Source organism: Balaenoptera musculus, chromosome 1 (assembly GCF_009873245.2).
Source record: "Balaenoptera musculus isolate JJ_BM4_2016_0621 chromosome 1, mBalMus1.pri.v3, whole genome shotgun sequence".
Classification (NCBI taxonomy): Eukaryota; Metazoa; Chordata; class Mammalia; order Artiodactyla; family Balaenopteridae; genus Balaenoptera; species Balaenoptera musculus.
The window spans coordinates 52,659,581-52,666,561 of NC_045785.1; the positions used below are offsets into that span (position 1 = coordinate 52,659,581).

Genomic DNA, 6,981 nt, shown 5'->3' on the forward strand with positions numbered 1-6,981 from the left:
TCCCTGGTGGTCCAGTGGTTAAGACTTCGCACTCCTAGTGCAGGAGGTCTCAGGTTCGATCCCTGGTCAGGGAACTGGATCCCACATGCCTCAACTAAGAGCCTGCATGATGCAACTAAAGATCCCGCAGGCTGCCACGAATCTCCCGCATGCCGCAAGGAAGATCCCACCTGTCGCAACTAAGACCCAGCTCAGCCAAATAAATAAATAAATAAATATTTTTTTAAAAAGTTAAGAATTTGGGATGGGGAGATTATATGGGTGGGGCCCAGGGTACTCACAAGGGTTCTCATAAGGGAAAGAGGGAGAAGGGAAAGTCAGCATCACAGAAGGTGACGGGACGACAAAAGTAGAGGTCAGAGTGATGGAGGGCCATGAGCCAAGGAATGCGAACAAACTCTTGAAGCTGGAAAAGGCAAGGAGACAGATTCTCCCCTAGATCCTCCAGAAGGACACAGTCATGCAGGTACTTTCATTTTAGCCCAGTGAGACCCAGTTTGGACTTCTGACCTCCAGAACTATAAGATAGTAAATGCGCATTGTTTTAAGCCAGAAGTTCGTGATGTTTTGTTACAGTGGCAATAGGAAACTAATGTATTAGCATTAACATTAATAAACCACAGAAGTCTTTTTTTAAATTGAGATATAATTGACATATAACATTGTATTATTTAATGGACACTAATCATAATGACAGCCAGCATTTATTGAGCACTTAGGGAGAACCACAGTACAAGATACTTTCTAGACATATCTTATTAATTCTCAGAACTATATCATAGGGTAGGTATTATATTCCACTCAATTTACAGCTAAGGAAATGGAGGCCTAAAAAAGTGAAGTTACTTGATCAAGATCACATAGTTAGCAAGTGGCAGAACAAGGAGCTGAACTCAGGCAATCTGAGTCCATGTCATACTGAGGTAGGAGATAGATGGGCCCCTGGGGTGGACAGCTGGTGTTTGTCAAATGGAGTAAAATTGAAGCTTTGTTCTCACCCAGGCACTCCAAAGACAAAGCTAGTGGCAGAAGCTGAGCTCTGCTGAAGTAAAGAGATAAGGTGCTCACCCCTGAGGTCAAGGAGGACTTCCCTGTCTGCACATGGGCAGGAAGTCTCCTTGGGGGTCAGAAAAGGAGGGGGCCCCCACCCCATTAATAAGTGTGGACATGCACCCACAGGATCCTCTGCGGTGGGATCCAACTTAACAAAAAGTTGCGCACGCATCTTGGGGAGGGTCCTAGGACCAGTCAGGTGTGAAAAAAGAAACAAGATAATTGGCCAAATGTAAACAATTACTAGGAAGGACTGTCCTATGTAAGTGATTTAAATCACCTCCTTACTGCCCTCCTCATTCAGGATGTCCCCACTCCTCTCTGGATGTGTATTTCTGCCCTCCTTCTCACTTAAATAAATAAACTCTTTCTCTGTGTGCTGTGTCTCTAATAATAAACTTTGTACCTGTTTTTGCAGGTTTTGCCTCCTTGAAACCTTCTTGCTTTCCAACAGGGTTAGAATCAGGGAACTTTGCTTCTAGCCTCCAGCCCCTGGTGGACAGGTAGCTAGGTTCAATCCCTGGACAGGGAAATAAGATCCTCCTTCAAGACCACTGTCCCTCCCAGAACAATATCGTCTTGCATGCTCACGCTGAGTAGTGTGGGAAATGAGAGAGAACCATAAGACATAGTCCCAACCTTCAAGTAACTTATAGATAGAATGGGAAGGACGATTCCAACACAGATGCCATATTAGAGAGAGTATATCACAGATGCTAAAGGATTTATGACCTACATTTAAGAAAGTAAAGGGCTTCCCTGGTGGCGCAGTGGTCGAGAATCTGCCTGCCAATGCAGGTGACACGGGTTCGAGCCCTGGTCTGGGAGGATCCCACATGCCGCAGAGCAACTGGGCCCGTGAGCCACAACTACTGAGCCTGCGCGTCTGGAGCCTGTGCTCCGCAGCAAGAGAGGCAGCGATAATGAGAGGCCCGCGCACCGCGATGAAGAGTGGCCCCCACTTGCCACAACTGGAGAAAGCCCTCGCACAGAAACGAAGACCCAACACAGCCATAAATAAATAAATAAACCCAAAGTTTAAAAAAAAAAAAAAGAAAGTAAAGAGGACAAGAAAGCTGGAATATTCAGGATTGGATACAGCTGTACCTTGAAGGGCACCTGGACCATGTCAGGCAGTACATGGTGGAGTTTCCTTCCAGTCTGGGGAAACGGAATGAAAGAAGGAACAGTGACGCATGTGAGCGAGGAAATGGGGAGAGAAAATGGAAAGCCCTCAAGGGGGCAAATCTGAGAAAGAAAAACAAGAAGATAAAATACTTAATTATTTTTATGGGAATGGTACCACTTACTGAACACCTATTCCACCCTAAAGGGAACATTCACATTTGTTATTTTATTTACTCCTCACAAAACCTCTGCTAAATGAGTATTATTAACCTCATTTTTACAAAAGAGGAAATTAAACATCCAGAGAGATTAAGTAATTGCTGAGAGGCAAGTACCCAGTGAGTTTCATTCCAAAATTCATGCTCTGTCCTTTGTTTCTTTCTGCCCCCAGTAATCTCAGCCCTTCTCTGAGAAGGAGCAAATTTCCATTGAAGTAAGAATGACAGGCAGAGCTGTCTTGAAAAATGGAAAGAGCTGCTTTGGAAGGTGGCAAGTTGAGGGCAATCAAGCTGAGGCTAGTTTTATCCAGGCAGCTGTTGAACGAGCATTAGAGCATTATTGACAAGCCTTGGGCTAAGCAAGGACAATAGAGAGATCACAGCAAAAAGACACACATCTTCCCTGCCTGGCCTTATATTTAGTGAGGGAAACAGAAAAGTAAAAACACTTTTCCATGCCAACTTCAGGTTAGTATTTACTCTTAGGAAGAGTTTGGGAGGGGTGGAGCTTTAGTTGTATCATAACTTCTTATTTCATGAAAGAAAAAAGAGAAATCTGAAACATGTTTGGCAAATTACTAACATATATTTAATCTCAGTGCTGAGTACACAGGTATCTGTTACATTACTTTCCTTCATTAGTTTGTAATGTGTCACAATAAGGCTAAATCAATGAACTTAAGAAGTATTGTTTTTAAAACAGATCATCACAATCATAAATCATCAGTGCCATGCTAGTGGGAAGCATAGGTTACTACAGAAGGACAACAGAGGGGCATCTAACCCAATTTAAAAATAAGCTGGAGAGGGATTAACCAAGATGGCGGAGTAGAAGGACGTGCTCTCACTCCCTCTTGCGAGAGCACCAGAATCACCACTGGCTGCTGGACAATCATTGACAGGAAGACCCTGGACTTCACCAAGGAGGATACCCCGCGTCCAAGGACAGAGGAGAAGCCACAGTGAGACGGTAGGAGGGGCGCAATCAGAGTAAAATCAAATCCCATAACTGCTGGGTGGGTGACTCACAGATTGGCGAACACTTATACCACAGAATTCCACCCACTGGAGTGAAGGTTCTGAGCCCCACGTCAGGCTTCCCAACCTGGGGGTCCGGCAACGGGAGGAGGAATTCCTAGAGAATCAGACTTTGAAGCCTAGTGGGAATTGATTGCAGGACTTTGACAGGACTGGGGGAAACAGAGACCCCACTCTTGGAGGGCACACATAAAGTAATGTGTGCATCGGGACCCAGGGGAAGGAGCAGTGACCCTGGGGGAGACTGAACCAGACCTACCTGCTGGTGTTGGGGGGTCTCCTGCAGAGGCGAGTAGTGGCTCTGTTTCACCGTGGGGATAAGGACACTGGCAGCAGAGGCTCTGGGAAGTTCTCCTTGGCGTGAGCCCTCCCAGAGTCTGCCATTAACCCCACCAAAGAGCACCGGTAGGCTCCAGTGTTGGGTTGCCTCAGGCAAAACAACCAACAGGGAGGGAACCCAGCCCCACCCATCAACAGTCAAGTGGATTAAGGTTTTACTGAGCTCTGACCGCCACAGCAACAGGGAGGGAACCCAGCCCCACCCATCAACAGTCAAGTGGATTAAGGTTTTACTGAGCTCTGACCGCCACAGCAACAGTCAGCTCTACCCACCACCAGAGCCTCTCATCAAGCCTCTTAGATAGCCTCAACCACCAGAGGGCAGACAACAGAAGCAAGAAAAACTACGATCCTGCAGCCTGTGGACCAAAAACCACAGTTACAGAAAGATAGAGAAGATGAAAAGGCAGAGGGCTATGTACCAGATGAAGGAACAAGAAAAAAACCCCAGAAAAACAACTAAATGAAGTGGAGATAGGCAACCTTCCAGAAAAAGAATCAGAATAATGATAGTGAAGATGATCCAGGACCTCGGAATAAGAATGGAGGCAAAGATTGAGAAGATGCAAGAAATGATTAACAAAGACCTAGAAGAATTAAAGAACAAACAAACAGAGATCACCAATACAATAACTGAAATGAAAACTACACTAGAAGGAATCAATAGCAGAATAACTGAGGCAGAAGAACGGATAAGTGACTGGAAGACAGAATGGTGGAATTCACTGCTGCAGAACAGACTAAAGAAAAAAGAATGAAAAGAAATGAAGACAGCCTAAGGACCTCTGGGACAACATTAAACGCAACAACATTCGCATTATAGGGGGTCCCAGAAGGAGAAGAGAGAGAGACAGGACCAGAGAAAATATTTGAAGAGATTATAGTTGAAAACTTCCCTAACATGGGAAAGGAAATAGCCACCCAAGTCCAGGAAGCGCAGAGAGTCCCATACAGAATAAACCCAAGGAGAAACACGCCGAGACACATAGTAATCAAAGTGGCAAAAATTAAAGACAAAGAAAAATTATTGAAAGCAGCAAGGGAAAAACGACAAATAACATACAAGGGAACTCCCATAAGGTTAACAGCTGATTTCTCAGCAGAAACTCTGCAAGCCAGAAGGGAGTGGCATGATATACTTAAAGTGATGAAAGGGAAGAACCTACAACCAAGATTACTCTACCCGGCAAGGATCTCATTTAGATTTGATGGAGAAATCAAAAGCTTTGCAGACAAGCAAAAGCTAAGAGAATTCAGCACCACCAAACCAGCTCTACAACAAATGCTAAAGGAACTTCTCTAAGTGGGAAACACAAGAGAAGAAAAGGACCTACAAAAACAAAACCCATACAATTAAGAAAATGGTCATAGGAACATACATATCGATAATTACCTTAACGTGAATGGATTAAATGCCCCAACCAAAAGACATAGACGGCTGAATGGATACAAAAACAAGACCCCATATATATGCTGTCTACAAGAGACCCACTTTAGACCTAGGGACACATACAGACTGAAAGTGAGGGGATGGAAAAAGATATTCCATGCAAATGGAAATCAAAAGAAAGCTGGAGTAGCTATACTCATATCAGATAAAATAGACTTTAAAATAAAGAAGGTTACAAGAGACAAGGAAGGACACTACATAATGATCCAGGGATCAATCCAAGAAGAAGATATAACAATTATAAATATATATGCACCCAACATAGGAGCACCTCAATACATAAGGCAACTGCTAACAGCTATAAAAGAGGAAATCGACAGTAACACAATAATAGTGGGGGACTTTAACACCTCACTTACACCAATGGACAGATCATCCAAAATGAAAATAAATAAGGAAACAGAAGCTTTAAATGACACAATAGACCAGATAGATTTAATTGATATATATAGGACATTCCATCCAAAAACAGCAGATTACACGTTCTTCTCAAGTGCGCACGGAACATTCTCCAGGATAGATCACATCTTGGGTCACAAATCAAGCCTCAGTAAATTTAAGAAAATTGAAATCATATCAAGCATCTTTTCTGACCACAACGCTATGAGATTAGAAATGAATTACAGGGAAAAAAACGTAAAAAGGACAAACACATGGAGGCTAAACAATACGTTACTAAATAACCAAGAGATCACTGAAGAAATCAAAGAGGAAATCAAAAAATACCTAGAGATAAATGACAATGAAAACACGACGACCCAAAACCTATGGGATGCAGCAAAAGCGGTTCTAAGAGGGAAGTTTATAGCTATACAAGCCTACCTAAAGAAACAAGAAAAATCTCAAGTAAACAATCTAACCTTACACCTAAGAAACTAGAGAAAGAAGAACAAACAAAACCCAAAGTTAGCAGAAGGAAAGAAATCATAAAGATCAGAGCAGAAATAAATGAAATAGAAACAAAGAAAACAATAGCAAAGATCAATAAAACTAAAAGTTGGTTCTTTGAGAAGATAAACAAAATTGATAAGCCATTAGCCAGACTCATCAAGAAAAAGAGGGAGAGGACTCAAATCAATAAAATCAGAAATGAAAAAGGAGAAGTTACAACAGACACCGCAGAAATACAAAGCATCCTAAGAGACTACTACAAGCAACTTTATGCAATAAAATGGACAACCTGGAAGAAATGGACAAATTCTTAGAAAGGTATAACCTTCCCAGACTGAATCAGGAAGAAACAGAAAATATGAACAGACCAATCACAAGTAATGAAATTGAAACTGTGATTAAAAATCTTCCAACAAACAAAAGTCCAGGACCAGATGGCTTCACAGGTGAATTCTATCAAACATTTAGAGAAGAGCTAACACCCATCCTTCTCAAACTCTTCCAAAAAATTGCAGAGGAAGGAACACTCCCAAACTCATTCTATGAGGCCACCATCACCCTGATACCAAAACCAGACAAAGACACTACAAAAAAAGAAAATTACAGACCAATATCACTGATGAATATAGATGCAAAAATCCTCAACAAAATACTAGCAAACAGAATCCAGCAACACATTAAAAGGATCATACACCACGATCAAGTGGGATTTATCCCAGGGATGCAAGGATTCTTCAATATACGCAAATCAATCAATGTGATACACCATATTAACAAATTGAAGAATAAAAACCATATGATCATCTCAATAGATGCAGAAAAAGCTTTTGACAAAATTCAACACCCCATTTCTGATAAAAACTC

At 42.2% G+C, this 6,981-nt stretch overlaps 1 non-coding gene across 1 annotated transcript; it reads left to right on the forward strand.

Moving 5' to 3' along the window:
• On the forward strand, positions 1-74 carry TRNAR-CCU. The gene has a single exon. It is a non-coding gene; the product is annotated as a tRNA-Arg (tRNA).
• The last annotated feature ends 6,907 nt before the right edge of the window (positions 75-6,981 follow it).